Source organism: Triturus cristatus, chromosome 11 (genome assembly GCF_964204655.1).
Source record: "Triturus cristatus chromosome 11, aTriCri1.1, whole genome shotgun sequence".
In the NCBI taxonomy this organism is placed as follows: Eukaryota; Metazoa; Chordata; class Amphibia; order Caudata; family Salamandridae; genus Triturus; species Triturus cristatus.
This window is the reverse complement of record NC_140594.1, coordinates 361246244-361272076: the sequence shown is the minus strand read 5'-3', so window position 1 is coordinate 361272076 and position 25833 is coordinate 361246244. Positions and strand designations below refer to the sequence as shown.

Sequence of the window (25833 nt, the reverse complement as noted above, 5' to 3'; positions counted from 1 at the left end):
CTATAATGTTAAGTTTAAGTAAAAAAAGAATCAGGGCTTTTTTAATACAATCTTTGTGATTGTTATTTTTTTTTGCCCGCTGTAAAATGATGAATGCAATTGCTTTCACAATTTATAGTGAAATGCAATATATTCTGAAAACAGCAAAAATAAGGCAAAAATATTTTATGGAAAAAAATGTAAATATGTGTACTGTATTATAAAATGTTTTAAAAATATTAATACTTTTTTCTTTTTTTCCAGATAGATATAGAAAATTTTCGAAAACTACAAACATTTTTAAAACTATTTTTAAAAAAAACAAATGAATAAATATTTTTTCAGTGAATATGGTAAGTCAATAATAATAATTGTAGTCTCTCAAGGACCTTGTAATGTGTTTATTGATTTTTAGTGTTTTTTAAAAAAAAAAAAAAAAAGTACGCGCACCGTACGCGTACGGTAAAAAAAAATAAAAAAAAGTTTTTAAAAACATATGTAAAAAAAAGATGAAAGATAAGGTTGGCTCTTAAAAGAACCGTTGTGTTCATGCAGGGACAGAGGAAAGGAAGCATGGGAAAATTATTCAAAGCGACAAATGTGTTGATCTATTTTGTTGTTCACTAGGGAAACACTGGTCTCCCTATAGCAAATTAGATCTTGACAAAATGTGCATCGAATATCAACCTTCCGAAATCGAGGGTTGATTTCCAGAGGGCCAGCAAAAGGAGATTCTCCCCCCACAGATGAAGGGCTCACCTGACCTGCAGAAGAAGGAGTCAGCCCTGCAGATGATGGTTCAGGCTGAGCTGCTGTGGATGTACTGGCTTGTCTTTCTGAAGAGTTACCTCCAAAAAGATGACCATGTGTCCTTCTGTGTACATCCTGGAGGTGTCTCTTCATGGTGTGATTCCCAAAGGAATACTTCCTGTTAGGATTACCTCTAGAAAGTACACGCTTACACAGCTTACAAGTCACTAAGGGTGCATTTACCTTTTGCTGGCCTTCAGGAAAAGTAAAATAATCCCATACATAAGAGGGCTTTTGTTATCTCGATCTCTGCCTCAAGACAGTGCTGCTAGTGCTAGCCTCACTCTCAGAAGAGCTCTGCTGTTCTGCCATCGTATCCCAAAGACAAACCAGCTCCTTCTCCCAAGGGATCACAAGCAGAAATGAGGGGAATGGGTGTGGTGTAGGAGAGTTCTAGAACTGAAAGTAGTTTCAACCAATCAAAAGTTGTGTTTCATGATCACATGACCTACCGTACGCTTACGGTACGCTTACGGTACGCTTACGGCAAAAGTGCGCATGCGCGTAAAAAAGACACGCGCTTGCGCGCATGCGCATAACAGTCACTCCCGGCACTTCCGCGTAACGTGCGCGTGTAGCGTACACGCGTACGCGTCCCACGCGGAGTACGCGCGGCTACGCAAATTGCGTAACTATACGCAAGCAGCGTAGGAAAATTACGGACGTTGCGTAAACCGTACGCTTACCGTGAGCTTACGGTACGCGTACTAAAAAAATTAAAAAAAAAAAAGAAAAAAAGTACTGCAAATAAATTTTACATGTTTATTTTAAAAAATATATAAAAAAAAACATATTTAAGAATTTTAAAAATTTAATCATAGTCTTTATAAAAGGTAAGAAAATTAAAAAAAAATATGTTAGAAAAAATAGAAGAAAAAAAAAAATTAGCATTTAAAAAACCTTGCAAATTCACTGAAAAAAACATGGGTTTCACACACGTTATAGTTAGGAATTAGCATTTAAAAAACCTTGCAAATTCACTGAAAAAACCATGGGTTTCACACACGTTATAGTTAGGAATTAGCATTTAAAAAACCTTAGAAATTCAGTGAAAAAACCATAGGTTTCACACACGTTATAGTTAGGAATTAGCATTTAAAAAACCTTAGAAATTCAGTGAAAAAACCATAGGTTTCACACATGTTATAGTTAGCTGGACATTTTACTCGTAAAAAAACAATGAAAATCCCCCGTTATAGTTAGTTCAGCTAACTATAACTCGCGCGCCCGCAATGAACTGCTGATGACGTCACATATTACATCACTCATGACATGGTCAGTGACATCACTCATGACATCACTGATGACATCTCAAATGACATCACTGATGACCTCACTGATGACATCATCCTTGTGATAGAGTGGCAGACCTCCTCTTCCCCTAATAAAACCTTTGATACACACATTCAAAAATAGAGACTAAAATTTACAAAACAATGGACATACCAATAACAGTTACAACAACCTCTTCAGTAATTCTAAGATCCACATACACATCCACTCATTCACCAACAGTCCAATACAGTCACTCATACATGTACTCACTTATCATATGTACTCATACACCTATACATCCTGTAACACAATGCCACTCATCCATAGAGCTACTCACACACATAGTCACTCATGCTAATAAAGAATCAAACATACATTTACTTGCATATACAGTTATACACACACCACCACACTTACTTCTACGGAAACTTACACATACTTAGTCTTTTAAACAATCACTTATGGAAATACATACTTATTCATACAGGAACTCTTTCAATCTCTCACTCTCACATATACTCACATATATAAACAAATAGTCACATATACTAGTTTTAAACATATGTAGTTACTCATAAAGACACTATTGAGACAGTCATTCACTCACTAACACACCCATACACACACTCATCCACCCATGCAGTCCTGCACACATGCTCTGTTCAACACATACAAACAGTGAGTCACTCATTCATGCACCTATGCACTACGTCATACCCCCCACCGAACCATGCAGACACTCAGACTGATACTCAAAAAACCAACTAATAACCTATATAGACACCCATGTAGCTACTCACCAACCCATGCAGCCACTTATACACAAAGTGAAAAAATGATACAGATATTTATATATTTAAACATTACTCACTAAGCCATGTATTCACTATGATACACTTAATCAGTCAGTTACATAATCAATTTTTCAAAAAGAAATCATCCATTTAGACAGTAATATACCCATTTATTCTTCCATCAACCTTGAGATATACATATATAAAACATATTTAATTTTCAGAAAAACACACATTCACTGGATGATGTCATCAGTGAGGTCATCAGTGATGTCATTTGAGATGTCATCAGTGATGTCATGAGTGATGTCACTGACCATGTCATGAGTGATGTAATATGTGACGTCATCAGCAGTTCATTGCGGGCGCGCGAGTTATAGTTAGCTGAACTAACTATAACGGGGGAATTTCATTGTTTTTTTACGAGTAAAATGTCCAGCTAACTATAACATGTGTGAAACCTATGGTTTTTTCACTGAATATATATATATATATATATATATATATATATATATATATATATATATATATATATATATATATATATATATATTTATGTATTCACTGAAAAAAACATAGGTTTCAGGGGCGTTATAGTTAGTTAGACGTTTCACTCGTACAAAACCAGTGAAATTCCCCCGTTATAGTTAGTTCAGCTAACTATAACTCGCATGCCCCCAATGCACTGCTGATGACTTCACATATTACATCGCTCATGACATCTCAAATGATATCACTGATGACATCATCCAGTGAATGTGTGTTTTTCTGAAAATTAAATATGTTTTATATATGTATATCTCAAGGTCGATGGAAGAATAAATGGGTATATAAGTGCCTAAATGGATGATTTTTTTTGAAAAATTGATTGTATAACTGACTGATTAAGTGTATCTTAGTGAATACATGGGTTTGTGAGTAATGCTTAAATATATAAATATCTGTATCAGTCTCTCACTTTGTGTATAAGTGGCTGCATGGGTTGGTGAGTAGCTACATAAGTGTCTATATAGGTTATTGGTTGTTTTTTTGAGTATCAGTATGAGTGTCTGAGTGTCTGTATGGTTCGGTGGGGAGTATTACGTAGTGCATAGATGCATGAATGCGTGACTCACTGTTTGTATGTGTTGAAGACAACATGTGTGCAGGACTGTATGGGTGAATGAGTGTGTGTATGGGTGTGTTAGTGAGTGAATGACTGTCTCAATAGTGTCTTTATGAGTAACTACATATGTTTTAAACTAGTATATGTGAGTATTGGTGTATATAAGTGAGTATATGTGAGAGTGAGAGATTGGAAGAGTTTCTGTATAAATTAGTATGTGTTTCTATAAGTGATTGCTTAAGAGAGTAAGTATGTGCAAGTTTCTGTAGAAGTAAGTGTGGTGGTGTGTGTCTAACTACATATGCAAGTAAATGGATGTTTGATACTTTGTTTGCATGTGTGACTAACTCTATGGATGAGTGTCGTTGTGTAACAGGATGTATAGGTGTATGAGTACATATGATGAGTGAGTACATGTATGAGTGACTGTATAGGACTGTTGGTGAATGAGAGGATGTGTGTGTAGATCTTGGAATTACTGAATAGGTGTGTTGTAAGTGGTATTGGTATGTCCATTGTTTTGAAAATGTTAGTTTCTATTTTTGAGTGTGTGTATCAAAGGTTATATTAGGGTCAGAGGAGGTCTGCCACTCTATCACAAGGATGATGTCATCAGTGATGTCATTTGAGATGTCCTCAGTGATGTCATCAGTGATGTCACTGACCATGTCCCGAGTGATGTAATATGTGACTTCATCAGCAGTGCATTGCGGGCGCACGAGTTTTAGTTAGCTGAACTAACTATAACGGAGGAATCTCACTAGTTTTGTACGAGTGAAATGTCCAACTAACTCCAACGCCCCTGAAACCTATGGTTTTTTCAGTGAATTTCTAAGGTTTTTTAAATGCTAATTTCTAACTATACCGTGTCTGAAACCTATGGTTTTTTCAGTGAATTTCAAAGGTTTTTTAAATGCTAGTTTCCAGAGGTAGGACATTTGATGAAGGAAGAAACAACGCACAGAAAATAAAAAAAATAAAAAATGAAATGCAGAAAGAAGCAACAGAAGTCCTCAAAGACGAAGAAAAGTGCTGGAAGAAGCAAGACATGTGCAGAAAGAGCCAACAGAGGAGCAGAAAGAGGCCTTGTTACAAAATCATCCTGTGCCTACAACTTTTTCAGACGGTATTGGTGTTAACTGACTCTGACTAACCAGGCCTAGAGCCAGTGGTGTGTTAAAAGACACTTAGAATTCAGTGAAAACACCTACATACACTAGAGAACACTATGCGTTGGGGTACCCCTGTGATTAGCATGACCTCCTCTGTAAGCCCCTAGTACATAATAGGGCAGGGGGATTAAAACTACCTCTTATAACGCGCCATAGGGTGTTTTCGCACACTGGTGAAGGGAGAGGGGGGGGCCCTGAGGTGACATGTGTGCAAACACGCCCTGTGGGGATTTTAAGTTGGGGGATAGAGTCACCTTGAATCCTGAGGGTCCCTGGGGGCCAACAAACCCACCAGGTATGTCCAGTAAGTGCCACAGAGTTGCACTGCAGAGAGGTGTAAAATGGGGCATGGCCTCGGACCACCTCTCTGCAACGCAGCTCTGTGGTGCTTACTGGAGGTACGTGGTGGGCTAGTTGGACCCAGGGACTCTCAGGATTGAAGGGGACTTAATTCCCCAACTTAAAATGCGCCACAGGGCATGTTTGCACACGTCAACTCAGGCCCCGTCCCCTCCCTTCACCACTGTGTAAACACGCCCTGTGGCCGTTTTAAGTTGGGAGATTAAGTCCCCTTGAAAGCTGAGGGTCCCTAGTTTCCAACTAGTCCACTAGGTACCTCCAATTAGCGCCACAGAGCTGCGTTGCAGAGGGGTGTAGAAAGGGGCACGGCCTGGACCACCTCTCTGCAACGCAGCACAGTGGCGCTTACTGGAAGCACCTGGTGGGCTAGTTGGCCCCCAGGGGCCCTCAGGATTGAAGGGGAATTATTTCCCCAGCTGAAAACGCACCACAGGACGTGTTTGCACACGTCACCCCAGGCCCCGTCCCCTCCCTTCACCACTGTGTAAACACGCCCTGTGGCCGTTTTAAGTTGGGAGATTAAGACCCCTTGAATCCTGAGGGTCCCTAGGGTCCAACTAGCCCACTAGGTACCTCCAGTAAGCACCCCAGAGCTATGTTACAGAGTGTTGTAAAAAGGGGCATGGCCTGGGCCACCTCTCTGCAACGCAGCGCAGTGGCGCTTACTGGAGGTACGTGGTGGGCTAGTTGGCCCCCAGGGACCCTCAGGATTGAAGAGGAATTAATTCCTCAACTTAAAACGTACCACAGGGTGTGTTTGCACACATGTCACCTCAGGCCCCGCCCCCTCCCTTCACCACTGAGCAAAAACGCACCCTGTGGCACGTTTTGAGTTGGGGGATAAAGTCCCCTTGAATCCTGATGGTCCCTGGGATCCAACTAGCTCACCAGGTACCTCCAGTAAGCTCCACAGAGCTGTGTTGCCGAGAGGTGTAAAAAGGGGCGTGGCCTCTGAATACCTCTCTGCAACGCAGCTCCCTGGCGCATACTGGAGGTACCTGGTAGGCTAGTTGGCCCCCAGGGACCCTCAGTATTCAAGGGAAATTAATTCCCCAATTTACAAATCGCCAGGGGGCGAGTTTGCACAATGGTGAAGGAAGGGGGCGGGGCCTAAGGTGACATGTCTGTAAACAAGCCCTGTGGCGCGTTTTAAGTTGGGGGATGAAGTCCCCATGAATCCTGAGGGTCCCTGGGGTCCAACTAGCCCACGAGGTACCTCCAGTAAGCACCACAGGGCTGCTTTGCAGAGAGGTGTAAAAAGGGGCGTGGCCTGGACCACCTCTCTGCAACGCAGCCCTGTGACGCTTACTGGAGGTACCTGGTGGGCTAGTTGGCCCCCAGGGACCCCCAGTATTGACGGGGAATTAATTCCCTAATTTAAAACGCGCCCCAGGGTGCGTTTGCAGAGTGTTGCTCGGAGGGGACAGGGCCTCTGGCACTATCGCGGTTCTTTTTTTTTAAATGCATTTTTTTTTAGAAGGGGCAGTGTGGCCCCCCTTCTTTTCCCTTTTTGTGGGTCCTGTGGACCCCATCCCCAGGGCCTGACCCCTTTTTAAAATAAATAAATAAATAAATGAATGGGAAGGGCGCTGCGTCGGCCCCCCTCCGTGGCCAATTCTGGCCCCGGGGACCCCATCCCCCGGGGCATAGCCACATTTTGCTTTTTTTTATGTGGAGGGAGGCTGCGTGGCCCCCCTCCTGAAGCCTCCATTGGCCACGGGGACCCCATCCCCCGGGGCCGGCCTTTTTTAATAAAAAAATGTTTAAATGTATTTATTTTTATTTTGGGATGGGTGGCCGCGTGGTCCCCCTCCCTGGCCACTTCTGGTCCCGGGGACCCCATCCCCGAGGCCTGGCCACTCGTTGGGGACCGTAGGGGGAGCCCCAATGCCCCCACGGTCCCTGCCGGCTCCCCGCGTCCTGCAGGAGTTGGCATTGCTTTTCCACATGTGGAGCTGCTGACATGCAGCTCCCCGTGTGGAAAAGCAATCTGGTTTGGATTTTGGAAGAGAGAGCAGGGAAATGCTCTCTCTTCCAAAATCCAAACCAGTGTTTGCTATGACAGGGTGGGAGCTGCGACGCTCCTGCCCTGTCATAGCATACAGCAGTGTCCCGGTGTGGGCAACCCGGGACACTGCAGGAGCCGGCCCTGGGGTGTGGCGGTCCCCAGGGCCATCACAGGCTCGGCCCCCCTCCCAATCTGTACACAGCCCCGGGGAGGTGGTGGTCCCCGGGGCTCAGGGGTCCTTCACGGACCCCCTTATTTACATATTAGTGCCCCGGGAGGTGGCGACTGCCAGTAGGTAAAATATATATATATATATATATATTCACTTAAAAACCATAGGTTTCACACATGTTATAGTAAGGTGGATATTTCACCCATAAAAAACCAATGAAATTCCACCGTTATAGTTAGTTCAGCTAACTATAACTTGCGCGCCCGCAATCCTCTGCTCATGACGTCACATATTACATCACTCATGACATGGTCAGTGGCATCACTCTTGACATAACTGATGACATCATCCTTGTGATAGAGTGGCGGTCGCGCGAGTTATAGTTATCTGAACTAACTATAACGGAGGAATTTCATTGGTTTTTTTACGAGTGAAATATCCACCTAACTATAACATGTGTGAAACCTATGGTTTTTTAAGTGAATATATATATATATATATCCCACACTTGTAGTTTCCAAAGAATCCGTATCAACAAAGAAAGGAAACCACGCAGATCCAAGTAAGGCACAGTTGTTGTTACTTTATTTAAAGCTGAGTTTCACCAATCTGACACGTTTCGGGCATCCGCCCTTGCTCACAGACAGTCAGTTCGATAAATTAAGCCCATTAAATACCTTAAGGTTTTGAATTGGTTGCATTTTTTTCACTATTATTTAAACCATGTGACATTTAAAAAGTGAAGACACACTACCCAGAATTACATAGTCTGTTTTCCAAACATTTTCATTTCAAACTACAATGTATGTAATAAATAAATAACAGGTTAAAATCCAAAACCATAAAGCATAAGTTAAATACTCAACTTGTATCAATTATTTTAGGTTGCATATAATGCAATTTGTCCATAATTTTTTATCATATTGGTATCCATATTAAAGTGCCTGTGCAAATAATGCAATAAAGTGCAAATATTTCAGAATAAAATTCATTATATCATTTCATTTGTAGTAAAAATTATACAAAAATTTCAAATGTGCAAATTACGCAAAGATGTAAACACAAGAAAAAATAGTGCAAATTATGCAATTTTTCAAGTTTTTAGTTTTTTAAATATGGATACCTAACCATAAATGTTGTAAATGAGATTTTGCCTGAATGCATAATAATGCAATTTTATGATATCAGAACAGAAATGTTTATGTATTTAACGCTTAAATGTTTGAATTCTAAAATATTATAAAACCAAACACTGTAAGTGAACTCACTGTTAGTGTTGAGTTTAAGGTCTGGACAGACACATCACTGAGTCTATGTCAAATAAGTAAAGTGAAAAAACACATTTGTGCATCCCTGAATTGTGCAATTAAACACACACAGGGAAAAATAAAAATATAAAGAAAAAGAAAAAGGGGAACAAATGGAGATTCATAATATATTTACGTGAAAGCAGGCATGGCAACACACTCTAAGGAAATCTGACCAAAAACAATATATATTAAGATCTTAAAGAAACACGTGCAAATCCTCCATTGTATTTAGCCCAATAGGAAATCTGCTATCTAATTTTAAAATGAATTCAGATTCTAATCTTCTTAGCATTTTATCGCGGTCACCTCCTCTCTTGGTTTTTGGAACCGAGGCGATAACAAAATAATTGAGGCATTGCAAATTATTGTTGTGGCAGATCTTAAAATGCCTCGCCACCGGATATGATGCATCATTGTTTACAATGGCACGTAAGTGCTGAAGAATTCTAACATGTACTGGCTGCCGGGTACTCCCAACATATCTAAGATCACACGTACATGTTAGTACATAGATGGCAAATTCAGTTTTACAAGTGAAAGATCCACGTATATCAAACGGATCTGGGCCAAATGGTGTACAATATTGGGTGGTGTTTTTTCCGAATTTGCACGCTCTGCATGTGGAGCAGCGTTTGAATCCCGGCCGGGATTTCAACCACTCCTCTTGTTTTCTAAGCTCAGGAAAATCATGACAGACATGGGTTCTTAGAGAGGGTCCTTTCCGGTAATTAATCGTTGGTCCATCCGGTAATCTGGGTTTTAAGACTAAATCAGTTTTCAAAATTGGCCAACGTTCTTGAATAATTGACCTGATTTGTCTTGCCTGTTTGCTATAGGCTATGATAAGCCTGGGGGATTGGCTAGTGTTGGTAGACTCACTATCTATAGATATATTAGATGTGGATAGTGGTTCACGGGTTCTAGCTTCCATTTTGAGAACTGCCTCCCTCAAGACTGATTCCCTATAGCCCCTTTGTCGGAACCTTTCCAGCGCTTCCATTATACAAATTTTGAGATCACTGGCTTCACTGCAAATCCGTTTGAGCCTCAATAATTCCCCAAACGGAATATTATCAATAATATGTCTAGGATGCGCACTGCTGGCATGAAGAATATTATTGCCAGCAGTGCTTTTCCGAAAAAGTTTAGTGGCCAAATGATTGTGATGTACAAACACTTTAACATCCAAAAATTCAGCTTCACATTCGCTGATAGATGAAGTGAATCTAAGATTCTCCTGATTGGTGTTAAGGGAAGTAATGAATTCAATTGCACTGGCATGGTCACCACGCCACAAAATAAAAACATCGTCTATAAAACGCATCCAAAGTACCACATGTTTGTTGTAAATCTCATAATGTGCTTGTCTGAGGACATGCTCCTCCCACCAGCATACGTGTAAACACGCATAGCTGGGAGAGAAGCATGCCCCCATCGCAACGCCACGTTTCTGAATGTAGATGTCATTACCAAACAAGAAAAAGTTGTTATTGAGACACCAACTGGTAAGTTCCATCAATAATTTGTTATGATTATAACAGTTAATGGGCCTTTTATCTAAGAAGAATTCCAAAGCTCTGAGCCCAGATGCATGGTCAATACTTGTATAAAGCGATTCGATATCTAAGGTGATAAATAGCATATCGTCGCTCCATCCAGCATTTTTAATCTTACCAATAAAGTCCTCAGTGTCTCTAATATAAGTAGGAAGACCTTTCACCAAATCTTGCAGGAAGTAGTCGATATATTCAGTCACATGCGCCGCTACTCCTGCAATGGCGAAAATAATTGTCCTCCCAGGCACTGGAACAACTTGCTTATGGACCTTGGGTAAAAGATACAATTTGGGTAATAAAGGATGCTCAACATGTAAAAACTCAAATTCTTGTTTAGAAATCATGCCTTCTCTCTTCCATTTCCACAATAGCTTTTTCAGTGTCTCTCTGGCTTCATTGAAATCTTTGATGGTACTCTTGGAATAGCATGATTGATTGTTAAGTTGATTCATTGCTTCCTTAATATAGGCTTCTTGTGGCCAAATAACCACGTTACCTCCTTTATCCGCGGTGGCCACAATGATCCTATGGTCTTCACCCAATTTTTTAGTCAGCAATAAATAGTCCTTTTCATGTTAGCTCTTGTATCTTTTTTTATGTTTTATCCTGTGGTACAGTTTCTTGAGATCATCCACAACTACATCTTGGAAAACATCAATTGAATCCCTAGGCATTGTGGGAATAAATTTAGATTTTGGTTTGAATGGGCTCAGGTTTGCTCCCAGCTGCTCAACCGAGGCCATTCTCAATTCCTCCTGTGTGGATATTGTATCAAGATCAATCGTATCATTTGTTGCCAGTTGATGCAGTGTCAAAAAAGTTTTGGTATCTTTAGCTTGTAAATTCAAATGGTTCTTTGCAGCAGCAGTGTTAATGGATGAATCCTTTTCATTTTCATTTTCATTATATATATATATCAGAAAGCATCCCATGACGTTCTCTGCCAAAATTGCCGCTCGCAATGCAGCGGGTGCCCCAGATTGCAAGGACGACCTCGCGCTTGATGCTCCAAAGACAGTCAATAGACAATGCTGTGCACTCTCGGGCTCATTAAATTCGATGATTATTTTATTTCATATTGTGCCACCAAAAGTCCAACTGACAAACTCGTATGGCCTCTTTGCCGTTGCCAATGTCAGTAACCATGCATGAAAAGACACCTTATAACAAAAACATAATTCATTGGGCAGCAGTTCAATCAAAGAAAATAGAAAATGGACTATGGAAACATGTTGGTTGATACAAATTATCCTTGGTGGCCATCTTATACATGCAACTATAGCTTGAAAGCAACAATTATTATCATAAAAAGATTATCCTTGATCAGAATTAAATGAAAAAGTGCATGCCATATGCGACATACAATAAAGAATGTAGTAAAAGATATATGAACACCCCTATCAGTCACATTTACAGGAATTATAGAGTCATACGTTCTGATAAACGAATCTAAATTCATCGACATGACCACTGGTGTTACAATATCATCGCCGGATGACATCCGCCTACACAACACAACTTTACAAAAAACCCACATCTGGGTAACAAAAAACCACCTCAAACTCAATGCGCTCAAAACTAACTGTCTCCTAATCTCCCCACCACATGGACAAGGTGACATAGTAAACTGGATGAAACACCTAACAGCCCTCAAATGCAAACCTCACATTATCGACTCCACAAGATCACTAGGACTAATACTCAACAAGAATCTCAACATGAGTGAACACATCAGCACAGTCACCAGAGGCGCTAACTTTCATATGAGCATTCTCAGTAAACTAAACCCCTTCCTCAACAACAACGACCTAAAAACAGCAGTTCAATCTCTAGTTCTACCCAGAATAGACTATGAGAATACAACCCTATGTGGCTCGCTGAGATCCAGTCTGGCTCCTTTAGGAGCCTCAATCAACGCTGCTGCAAGACTCGTCACTGGCTCCAGAAAGAACAACCACAATACCCCTGATCTAAAGGAAATGATTTGGCTCCCTTATGAGTCAAGAGCACAGCTAAAAATTGCATGCATGACCCACAAAGCCCTGCACCTCAATACACCAAATTATCTAGCCAATAAACTCGAATTATCAGTCAATAGTGGAACTCTGAGAAGCACCAACACCCTGCTATTGAAACCACAAAAAGTTAGAAAAACGAAAACCTAGACACGCACCTTCTCTGGCCTAGCACCGAGGATATGGAACGCCCTGCTCCAAGCAATCAGAATGAACCCCTCCACCACCTCCTTCAACAAGCATTTGCAATGCAATAGATCTCGCATTCACGTGAGTTTGAGCTATTGGCATTGTAAATGACAATGCCTTTCATTTATGTTTTTGTTTATAAAACATAAATAAAAGACATTGTCATTTACAATGCCAATAGCTTAAACTCTCGCAAATGCGAGACCTATTGCATTGCAAATGCTTGTTTGCTTTGACTGTGAAACATGCCTAGAAGTGATTCTCATGCCGCTACCCAAAAAGCCCTTTCCTGTATTGTCTGATGCACTATTTTAACAAATACAGCAATGCGCAACTATTAAGCGGCCAGTCAATTTTTGCGAAAAACATTCCCCTGCGGGAGAACGCGTGTTGCGATTTTTTTTTTTTATTCACTTTTGTTCATTTTGGGCTAGAAACATCTTTCTTGTTAAAATCTGCAGATTACGTAGCAGATGATGGATTCTGAGGAAAATGCGGAAAAGTAGTAATAATTATGCGGAAAACGCGGTGGCCGCAGAATCGCGTAGTTCAAGTGGCCTTAAATATAATTGCTTAGAAACAGTTTTACTCTTGATCTCGAAAGATTTATTAATGTAAGTTTTAGATGTACGAGTATGACATTTCATTGCACTTTTACACAATTTATAAAGTGCTCAGAAGGTTCCCTGCGCCTTTTCTGTGCTTTGTAAAAGGACAAAACTAATTACTCGTCCGCCACTGTATCTTCAGTCATGATGGGAAAAGTGTGGGACGCTAATGAGCACATGATGCAGCCAAGGTTACAGCGGGCATGACTTCTTTGAAGGAATTTTGACCTTTTTAGCATCGTTTTTTGTACCTTCCACTAGATGGCGATGTTTCCACACATTATTTCCAGGTTTATGATAGAGAATACTGAAGCGACTAAACACGAAGAGCAGCTCGATTTTATATGGGTTGTGAGGGTTACCTGTAGTAAATCTAACTAATATTTTGGCAATACATGAGGAAAGGACAACGGTGTGGTATGAAGAATTGTCAGGTTTGTGTTGTCTGAGGTAGAGATATGAGAGAGACGCATACCTGCCGCAACATGGCAATGTGGCATGGACTGTTTTTTACTGGGGGTTCTGTGAAAATAAAATAAAAAACGGGCAGGATCGAAACTATATTAAAGTTAGGCACTTACTGTAAGAGCTTGCGTGCACAAAATTCGACAACTAGAAAAACAGAACTGCAGTGACCCGAAGACGTGCGAGACGCAAGCTGCAGATGTCTTCTGTTCTACAGCACAGAGAATGTATCCCGTACCGCACAGCGCGCTGTGACGCTATTAACATAGACTACACTCATCTGTATCGCCCGATGCACACCACCCTTTCACCCTTTGGCACCAGATGCACAAACTACACTTCCCTGAGTGGCCACCACTGGTGTACAACACCCAGCGCAGCCTGGTGCTCAGCACTCCTCTGTCCTTCATGCGCTTTACCGTGGGCTCCCCTAGTACACATCATCCTGTGGTCCCCTAATGAGGACAACAGCGTTCCCCTTTTACACTCCACCCTCTACTCCCCTGGTGCACATCACCCTGTGCTCATCTACGGACCATCACCCTATCAACCCTACTGTGCATCACTCTGTGCACCCCTATGCACAGTAACCTGTGCCCCCTGAGTGGTATGTGTGCATACTTACTCAAGTGTGCACGGGTACCTGTGCTTATTTTGGCCTGTGTTTATGCTTGTTTGTATATTTCTTTGTTCTGTATGCATAAGTGTTAGTCTGCCGTAATGGGTGCCTGTAAGTGTGTTTGTCTGTCTGCTCGTTCTTGGGTTTTATGTTCGCAAATGCTCATATACGTTGTGGGGTTGTGTGCCTTTCCTATACAAGAGCCAGTCATATTGCCCTTGTCCATGCTTGTTTTCGATTAAAGTCTATTAAATGGACGTGATTTTTCATTGTAAAATACGATAAGCTTCTGCATTTGCACTAAAAAATACATGGAAAGATAACCGTGCAGTTTGTGATTGTCGGATAAACAACTGAGTGAAAATGATAGAAGACAGAATGTAATAGTGACAAAATATCGGAAAGCCACAATACCTAATAATATATAAGAAAGAGTGTGTAGGCTATAGAGTTGGATCCCACGGGGCCACCTCTGTAAAACATAAAACAAGCGCGTTCCTCGCGCTAAAAGGAGGCAGCAGGGGGAGGGGCAAGAGGAGGGGGCGAGTGAAAGCGTTTCACTTGCGGGAGCGTGCAGCGCCAGGAGCGATAATTGCTACCATATGGCGCCGCGCTCTCCCGCAAGTGAATCTCCAGACGTGCACGCGTTGCCATTGAAGGCAATGGAACGCGTGCATGTTTTTGACTGAAAAGCCATAGCGATCGGAAAAGGTCTTTTTGCCTAAGCAGCGCATGCGCACTGCGTAGACGAGACCTAAAAAAGAAGTCAAACTACTTCTAATGAATAAAACTCTCTCCTGATTCCAGCCCTGATGCAAGTTGCTACCAACCAGAAGCTGCTCATCTACCAGGATGCGTGATAATCTCTAAACGAGACTGATTAACACATTCCTGACCTTCAACGAGAACTTACAACATATATAATCTCATCTTAGATACTCATTTATATGTGACTAGTGCTCAACTTTTCTTTTGATGTAACTTTTGTAAAGTGCTCTGATACCCTCATCGGGTCTAGTCCACGCTATATAAAACTTTATAAATAAAAAAAGATAAATAGATAGACAATGTTACATCTACTAAAGATATATAAATTCTGCCCTAAATGGGCCTTCATTTTTTCAAATTTTTTGAAAACATGACCTTATTTGTAAAGCACTCATAAAAAAATCATCATTTATGAAAAAAATTCATTAAGAAATTGGTGCTTCACTCAATACTGGCTTTGATTGATGGTAAGGGTGCTGAGTATGCCCTGAATGGGCTCACGTCCCGTAGGCACAAATATTTAGAACCTATTTTGCTGCTGGACAACCATGTTCTCTAAGTTGGATAAATCATATTATTTACTGAACTTTCCTACAGAATTCTTGCTGGGAACAAACCATGTTCAAGAGACCAATTCTGTTAACCTATGGAGATGGATCATAATTAGCCGATGTGTGACCATAGTTCTTCCTCACTGTTCAGCCCCCAAGGAGTACTTGTTCTGAGGTCCACTATGTACTTCAACTCCAATTGCCTAAGGAGCTTCACATGATCCCCGCCTCTTTCTTTGTTGATTACTTGATCAACATAAGTATCAAAGGAGGGAGTGGAGAGAGGAAGTGTCCGGAGGGACACAGGGAGTGGATTCAATCTCACCTGACTATAATTATTAAACAAATGGAATCCACCCACAAGGAATAGGTGAAACAAGATATATGGTCTTGGGTGGGATGTGTTTCCTACAATGGTGGGAAGCACATTGTGTTCTTTAAATACCCCTCACACACCAAAAGGGCCCTTGGTGTCATGCTTCATCATAGGGGTCTTCGCACCCCTCCACGGAGCGCGGCGTGCTACTAACCAACGGGTACGCGGGAGCACTTGATGTAACTACTATGTGTAGTGTGTGAGGGTGTGAGTGGTAGGGTCAGGAGTGGATAGTGAGTGAATGTTAAAAAATACCTCCCTGCTGGTATTGTTAAAAACAGTGAGGTGGAGGATTAATGTATTAATGTACAATGCCTCCTGCGTGTGTCTGTGTCAACATGTTTTGAAGCGTGGAAACACATCCCACCCAAGACCATATATCTTGTTTCACCTATTCCTTGTGGGTGGATTCCATTTGTTTAATGATTATTTGATCAATGCAGAAGTAATGTAACCTGTCACTTCTGCCCTCATGCACATCTGAAAAATGGCTGGTAACTGGATATGTGTTATCATGATTGATAATGGCTCGTGTATGTTCCAACACCCGCTTTTTTGCCTGATGTATTGTGCTTCCAATGTAAAGGAGGCCACAAGGACATACCAGGCAATAAATCACAAAACTGGAATTACAGTTTAATATCTTATTGATACATCTTTTTTCTTTTTTGTCGGGGATCTGATAGTCCTTAATCTTTGTGCTGTTTTACAGGCTTTGCATCTAGTGCATGGAAAAAAGCCTGTAATATATCCGAAAGCAATGCGATCATTAGCGGCGCGCTCTTACTGCTGGTGCGAGCGTTGAGATATGACCAGTATCCTCAAAATATTGAACAACAAAGAATTAATGACGTTGCACACCTGAGGGCTTCAAAATCACATGGATTTATTTGGCATCTGCACTTCACCAAACAATAACAATGCATTTCAACCCTTCCGGTCTTGTTCACGGCAGCTGTGTCGAGATTTGCAAATTACATCATAAGCTCTTGTGCCTTTTATGTGCATAGACCTTCTGGCACTTGTAGTTTTTTTTTTATTATGTTGCATCACTTTAACATACATGCTGGGTTAGATACACCCTTGCGCATCAATTAACAGTCATTTTTATAATCCATTTAATCACTATTTTCATAGGAAGGAGTGTTGGCTTACATTCTCATAGCTTTTACTCTCCATACTCCTAATTAAGTCTTTTACCGAAAAACTTTAATCAGTCCACGCAAGTGATTTAAAGTTTGTTTCCCAGGCTTATTTTCTAATCAAAAAGGTTTCCACACTGTAACCAGTCTCTCTTCCCCCCCCCCCCCCCCCCCCCCGGCACTCGTAATTGCCTGTCATGCCACAGTGACATAAGAAGCCCCGGACCCCTTTATTATGGGGTTGCATTGGCAGTAAAGGTTACTCAGCCTAAGACACGTACTCATCTCTGTCCATGAGGCTGTCGACGGCATAATGGTGGCTGCAGAATTCCCCAAGGCACCTGTGGAAGTTATGGCCTTACCGGCCTGTAATAGTCTTCAGTGTTTAGTACACGTGTGAGGATTTGTATCACTTGTTCGTTTCTGCACCGCCTGCTGGAAAGCAATGCAGTCATTAGCGGCGCGCTCTTACTGCTGGTGCGAGAGTTGAAATATGACCAGTATCCCCTAAATATGCAACAACAAAGAATGAATCACGCTGCACTCCTGAGGGCTTCAAAATCACATAGATTTAATTGGCATCAGCACTTCAGCATAACGCTACCAACAAGTTTCAACCATTCCAGTCTTGTTCACTGCACCTGTCTCTTGATTTGCAAATTACATCATGTGCTCTTGTGCCTTTTATGTCCATAGGCCTTCTGGTACTTGTAGTTTTTTGATTATGTTGCTTCACCTCAACATACTTGCTGGGTTAGATGCACCCGTGTGCATCTTTTAACAGTCATTTTTATGATCCATTTAACCAGTATTTTCATACAATGGAGTGTTGGCTTACATTCTCATAGCTTGGTGCTGATATATTTCACTCTCCATACTCCTCATTAAGTCTTTTACCGAAAAACTTTAATCAGTCCATTCATGTGATTTAAAGTTTGTTTCCCAGCCATATATTCTATTCAAAAGGATCTGGAGACACACCCTTCTTCGTAAGATCTTCGAGTGGTTACCCTATACACGAGACCCACAGTGATACAGGCCTTCATCACCAGCCAACTGGACTAAGGCAATGCCTTCTACGTAGGAATCGCTACACACCTGCTACAGACACTTCAAACCATACAGAACGCCGTAGCCAGACTCATCCTTGGCCTTGCCCAAAGAACCCACATCACACCCTACCTGAGGCAACTCCACTGTCTCCATGCACAGAAGAGATGCCAATTCAAGCTGCTGACCCATACACACAAGACTCTACTTAACCAAGGGTCTGCATACATTAACCACCGCCTGAACTTTCACCAACCATCGAGAAGACTACGCTCTGCCTCCCTTTCACTTGCCCATATTCCCAGCATCTCCCAAAGCAGAAGAGGAGGGCACTTCTTCTCACACATCACAGCAAAGACCTGGGTCAACCTCCCCTCTCACCTCCTGACCATCACCTCACTTCCGGAATTCCGAATGGCCATTAAGACCTGGCTGTTCGAATAAGCCTCTGGGACCTGCAAGCACCTGGATACCCTATCGGTTGATTAACTGCGGTTTATCAATACTGATTGATTGGTTGATGCAGTGGAGTGGCGTAGAGTGGAGTGGTGTGGTGTAGACTGTTGTGGAGTTGAGCGTTGTGGAGTAGAGCGAAGGTGTGTAGAATGGAGGGACGTAGAGTGGAATAATTGTCTTTAAGTGGCGTACAATAGAGTGTCTTAGAGTGTCATTGAGTGGCATAGAGTGGATTAGAGTCATGGTGTAGCGTGGAATGGCGTAGTAGTGGAGTAGAGTGTCGTAGAGTAGAGTGACATAGAATAGAGAAAAGTAGTTTATCACAGAGTTGAGGGGCGTAGAGTGGAGTGCTGTGGGGAGTAGGGGAGTAGAGTGGCATAGCATAGAGTGGAGTAAAATGTCATAGAGTGGAGTGGCGTAGAATAGAGTAGTGTGGCATGGAGTAGAGTGGAGTGTCATAGAGTGGAGATGAGTAGATTGGCCTCTGGCTGTAGGGTGGACTCCACCAACTCCCCAAGGTGTGTAGATTCAGTTTCAGTGGATGTTACCCTGTCAGTCTTCTTTGCCTCTAACGGCCTGGTTGCCACCTTGTCCTTGGACATGGAGCGCATATTGTACCAGCGCTTGCGCAGGTCAGCAACAGAGCGCTGGGTCACACCGATGGCATTGACCTTTCCCTGGATGTCCAGCCATATGATTCTTTTTTGTGACTCTGGCACATGGAGTGATTTTTTGCAAAAGAGCAACTCATGGCTCAGGACCATTTCTTCTATGAGCACCTCCTTCTACCCCTCACTGATCATTTGCTTCCTTTATCTCCCAGCCTTCCCCTTATCCTTCTCTTTCTCCTGGGGATCCATTTGAAGTTGTTGGAGTTGCAGTACAAGTGGTTTGCTTCTCCTCCCAGCCTCTCACACAGCCTCAGGCAATCAGGAACAGCATGGGCAGTCACACTTCCTGGGTGTGATGTCATCAAGCTGCACCTGAATTTGCAGATTCTCTATTTTTGTGACTCCTTATTTGTGATTTTGCAAATAAGGAATCGTTAATAGCAAGTTCACAAACTAATTCTGCACATTTTTGGTAAACGCAAAAATTTTGAGTTTTTTTATTTACATCGCATTTTGCGATTCTCAAAATGTGATTCGCAAAAAAATCGAATTTTGAGAATCCCAAATTACGATTTTCATACATATGCCCCTAAGTGATTTGCGCAGAATCACAGGACATTGAGCGTCCCTCCGGAGACCCAAACCCCGTTCCCCAGCTACCACATCCTCTCACATGGGTACATCCACTTCAATTTAGGACCTCGGAGCAGCACTATTTTCGTCAGCTGTCCTCTGATTCACGATCGCACAGGTATCCTCATTTAAAAAAGCAATATCAACCTAACCTTAGAGCAGGAGCTCCCAGAGCCCGTGGTGGGTGGTTGGTACCCTTGGACCCATCAATCAAACAATACATCTTTCCAATCATGAAGCCATATAATGACATCAAACCACTGTGCGAGCCCTAGTTTTATGGAAACAAGAATGAACGGACACAATGGTCACAAAAGGTCATAATTCTGCACTCTTTGGTCCATGTCTTTGGATGGGTGCAGATCTGCAACTTTCAGGAAATCCTAAACGCTTCTAGAAGTGCAGGCATCTGTTACAATCACAGGTTATCAGGAGTAGCCTTAAGTACATTCTGTGAATTTCCATATCTCAAGAGGAAATATGCAAAAATCTTCTCACCGAGTGCAAATATGTTTCTTATGGAGGAAGCCTTCCCAATTTCTGGGTGTTCCTTTTCCCCTTTCTTGTTTGTTTTTTGCAGATTTATAGAGCACAAACTCGACCCGAAGGTATCGGAGCGCTTTATATGAGCACCAGTTACGTTACACAAGGACGGTACAAAATGATTCAGACCTACACTTGTCATGAGTAAATTTCTGACCTTCTCCATGAAGGAAGATCAAAGTGCAGGTAATACATAGCCACAACCATGTAAACTGAGCACACACTCACCTCTTTTTCCAGCCCTGTAAAGTCCTTGTTAGAAATTTGCCCTTCATGCGTTTTTTTTTCCTTTTTATTGAACCCTATTTTTGTTGGCTGTAGAACTATGTGACAATCCTTTCTAAGCTCTTTCCTCTGACTCTTCCACTCCATGTAATGATGTAACATGGCTCCATGCCAGAACACTGGGCATGGAACCAGCTTGCTCTGAGGTTCTCTCATGCAGGGTTCTATGCATGACAGTTGATATATGCTGGCTGTTGGTTGAGGCTGTAATAAATACCTCCTACCGTATATCTTCATCTGGTGTGGATTCACTTTATTACACTGGCGACGATTGGGCGGAGAAAAGAACCCAGAGGAAGGGACAGCCTCAACAACAACAAAGAAGGAAGAGCTTGGATTATTTAAGAGAAAAACGGTGATAACTTACAGAGACGTGCTGGATGAGGATCGAGCGTCTTGCAGCATGTTCTAGCGGAGAAAAGTGGGAAATTGCGGTTGTAGGGGCTTTGTGGAAGGCTGTTTGAGCATGTACTGAGGATCGAAGTGGTCTCTGTATGCTTCACGACGTAAGAAGGTCAGTGAGCAATTGAAAAAGGACTGAAGGCTGTGGGAATTGTTGGCGGCCATCTTGAGTGTGGTGAAAGGAGAAGAACAAGCCAGATTAACTAAAGAAAATAGACCGGATGTTTGGTTGCGGCCATTTGGAGTGAGGAAAACGATCCGAGATTGCTCAAAGAGAAAGCAAGCCCAACTGCCTGAAGAAAACGGACCAAATGTTTTGTGGCAGCCATCTTAGATGAGGAAGAAGGTAAACGATCCGAGATTGCTCAAAGAGAAAGCAAGCCCAACTGCCTGAAGAAAACGGACCAAATGTTTCATGGCGGCCATCTTAGATGAAGAAGAAGGAATTTTTTAAAAAAAAAATTTTTTTTTTGCAGCACATTTGTTGGAGGACATCGAAGAAGATCATCGACGGTCTATTCGAAGTTGAAACTTAGACGGAGACTGGATAAGGATCACTATATTGGTTTGTGGTCACGGGAATATACATTTCTTTGGAAACTTTTTTGCACTTGTGGAATACAAATATTTGAGCGTTGTAAAATGAATTAAACTGAAAAGGTCATCTCTGCGGTGACAAACACACCTCAAGAAACGTTGTTGATATAGCGGTATCGTGCTGGGACATACGGTGACTGCCACACCTAATGGACTTTAAGTACTTTTAGCAACTAGTAGGGTTTGGAATATATTGTGGGGAAGAAGTGTTTTACACCTCTTGTGAGCATGCAGAATGTTACAGCGCCGCCGTTTTTCTTGTCAGATCCAGGAGAACCGGTTATTAAGTGGAAGAAATGGAAAAAGATTTTTGAGAATTATGCAAGGGTGTGTGGTACGAATTTGAGTGGTGAAAGGAAGCAGGCACTTTTGTTACATTGTTTAGGGGGTGAAGGACAGGAGTTGTTGGAAAATCTACCTCCATTGTCGCAAACTGATCAGAGGGGGTTGAATGAATATGAAATATGTGCAAGACAACTAGATTTACATTACTTGCCAAAGATTAGTACTATTATGGAAAGGTACAATTTTGGTTTGCGGGAGCAAGGGAAAGAGGAGAGTGTTGAAGAATATATTACGGCTTTACGGAAGTTGGCTTCAAGTTGTAAATTTGGGGCGTTGGTAGAGGAAAGGATTAGAGATCAGTTTGTGCTGAGGTGTTGCAGTGATAAAGTGAGGGAAGAACTCTGGCTAAAGGACGAGCCACCGTTGGATGAGGTTGTTAGTATTGCAAAAAGGGTAGAGCATATGTTAAAGTGTGTTGGAGAACTAAGTAAAGAACATAAAGAAGACAAGGTCAGTGTAAAAGCACAAGAAGTGGAGTGTCGAGTCATACAAAAAGATGAGAAGGAAAAAAATTATGAGGGTGTCTGTGAGAAAGGTGTTGTAATAGAAAAAAACGCAGGAAAGACACAAGGGAATAGGAGGTTTGCAACACCTTTTCAGGGAAGTTGCTACAGATGTGGAAGATTTGGACACATGGCTAATGCAAGTGAGTGTCCTGCTAATAGGGTTACTTGCAATGTTTGTGGGAAAAGAGGAAATTTTGGAAAAAATTGTAGGATGAGGAATAGGAGAGATTCTAGATCAGAAATAAAGGAAGTCAGTTTTCAAGTTAGTGAGAGTGAGGTGGAACATCCTTCTGAGTGGGTTTTGGTGGGGGATGTTAGAGTGAAAATGAAATTTGATTCGTGCTCTCACATCACGTTTCTCTCAAAGGATCTTTTTATGAAGAATTTTCAAGGAAGGAAGAAACTGTTCAAACCTAATATTAAACCTACGGGTTATGGTGGGTTGCCAATTAAGTTATTTGGTTATTTTGATGACTGCATTGAGTACAATGGTAGGTTCACTGATGCTAGGATTTATGTTGCTGAGAGGGGCGATAATTTGTTGAGCTGGAGTCATCAAGCACGTTTGGGTGTCATTCTCAATCCTAATGCACATCCATCTGTTCAGGTACAATCTATTGAGGGTGACGAAAACAAGTTTGTGAGAGCGTTTGGTGAATTGTTCAGTGACACCTTGGGGTGTTTAAAGGGGTACAATCACCATATTAAGTTGAAACAGGGTGCAGTACCAGTTGTGGCAAAAGTTAGATGCATTCCCATTTGTATCCAAGATGCTGTACAAAAAGAGATAGATAAATTGTTGTCCACTGGTGTTATACAGCCTGTAGAGGCAACGGAGTGGTTAGCTCCCATTGTTGTGGCACGTAAACCAAATAATGAAATCCGTTTATGTGTGGATCTTCGTGCCTTAAATAAAGAAGTGGTGGTTGACAAGTTCCCACTTCCCAATATTGAGGAATTAGTATCATCGTTGGATGGTGCTGGTTATTTTACCACTCTGGATATGGCATCAGCATACCATCAGGTTCCGTTGAGTAAAGAGTGTCAAGAATTAGCGGCTTTTATTACGCCAATGGGGGCCTTCAAGTTTTTGCGTATGCCGTTTGGGCTGGTTTCTGCGGCTTCAGTATTCCAGAGGATTATGGAAGATCTTTTTAAAGGCATTTCAGGCGTAAAGTGCTACCAGGATGATGTATTAATATGTGGGAGAGACGTGAGAGAACATGATGAGAGGGTGCATGCTGTGCTTAAAAGGATGCTTGATGCTGGGTTATCTCTTAGGCGAAGCAAATGTAAATTTGGAGTCACTGAACTGGACTATTTGGGTCATCATATTTCACGGCAGGGGGTGAGTCCTAAAAAGGATTTGGTGGACACTATCGAAATGTTAAAAGAACCGTGTACAAAAGATGAGGTTTCTTCATTCTTAGGTATGGCAGAGTTTTATAACAAATTTATACGAAATTTTGCAGATAAGACAGTAAATCTAAGGAAGTTGTTGTGTAAGAATGCAGAGTTTGTTTGGACGGAAGAGTGTGGTACAGAGTTTAAACAAGTAAAAAATGATCTCAGGAATGCACCAAACTTACAAGCTTTTGTACCTGGGAATCCCACTTTCATTGTTACTGATGCGAGTATAAAGGGGCTGGGTGCTCTTCTCTTTCAGATCAGGAAGGGCCAAGAGGTGCTAATAGCTTGTGCTTCAAGATGCTTGAAAGGGGCGGAGATAGGTTATTCTGTTATAGAGAAGGAAGCGTTGGCAATTTTCTGGGCCATAAACAAGTTCAGAAAATTTGTGTGGGGATCTTCTTTCGTAGTCAGGTCTGATCATAAACCCCTGAAAGAAATTTTTGAGAAGAAGGGTTTGGACTAAGGGTGAGCGTAGTTCGCGAAGTAGCACTTCGCGAAGCTACGCAAAGTGAAGTTCGCACTACGCGAGCTACGCGTAGCACTTCGCGAACTGCGTAGTAACATGTTCGCACTGTGCAAGATGTTGTTTTCAATGATTGCACAGTGCGGACAAGCAACCGGCACTGTGCAATCATTGAAAATGACATCTTGCACAGTGCGAGCTGTAGTTTTCTGCTGCTCGAGTAGATTTTTACTCGAGCTTCAGCTTTCTCAACGCGAACTGGTAGTTTCTCATCGCGAGCGGTCGCGAGCATACGCGACCACTCGCAACGAGAAACCTGACCTCCTCGCGTTGGGAATCTCGCCGGGAGATTTATTTTCCATGCTCGCGATCGCCAACTTGCAGTTGCTGATCGCGAACAAGGAAAAAGTCTCGCCGGGATGTCATTTTGCTTGCTCGCAGTCGCCAACTTGACGTTGAGGACCGCGAGCAAGCAAAAAATGACCGCAGCACTACGCAACACTACGCTACGCGTGTTCGCACTGTGCTACGTGCAGTTCGCGTAGCGCGAAGTAGCGCGAACTTCGCAAACTACGCTAGCGTAGCGTAGTGCTTCGCCCAGGCCTAGTTTGGACTCAATTTCCTCGAGGATCAGGAGATGGGTAATTTCCTTACAGGAGTATAACTTCATGTTTGAATACATTCCAGGAAAGGCAAATGTAACGGCAGACTGTCTGTCGAGATTGGTGGAGGTGGTAGAGAATGATAAATCTCAGGATGAAAATGATCAATGTGATGCTGAGTGTGGCATAAGAGTTTGTGATGTTACGCTGGGGGCTGTAAAGGAAGACGAATGGAGGGATGAGTTGCAAAAGGATAGTGAATTGTGTTCTGTGATGTCTCTTTTGGAACAGCATAAGTCTCGAAGTCTGGTTAAACCTTGGTCGTTAGTTGCGAATGAGTTAGCCGTTGTTGATGGTGTTCTAATGAGGGGCACAAGAATGATTCCCCCATTGAGTTTGAGAGAAGTCATCGTGAACATGGCTCATGAAGGGCATATGGGCATTTCTAAAACCAAAGAGCGCATCCGTCAGGATTTCTGGTGGCCTGGATTAGATTTGATGGTGGAACGTACTGTTAGGGAGTGTACACCTTGTCAAGCAAGTGATAAGGTGCTCAAACCAAGATGTTCACCTATGGTTTGTAGAAGTTTACCAAAAAGTCCATGGGATGAATTAGCTATCGATATTGTGGGACCATTGCATGGAGAACATCAGAC

General features: G+C 42.1%; 1 protein-coding gene across 3 annotated transcripts in view; it reads right to left on the bottom strand.

Moving 5' to 3' along the window:
* The window catches only part of LOC146784177 (synergin gamma-like), a 228742-nt gene extending 207376 nt beyond the window's left edge, over positions 1-21366 (bottom strand). For 2 of the 3 annotated variants that reach the window (XM_085633592.1, XM_085633594.1), the window contains exon 1: positions 21220-21366. The gene's annotated coding sequence lies outside the window, so the exon portion shown is untranslated. The remainder of the gene's footprint in view (positions 1-21219) is intronic. The other variant, XM_085633596.1, reaches the window with a different exon arrangement.
* Between the last annotated feature and the right edge of the window lie 4467 nt (positions 21367-25833).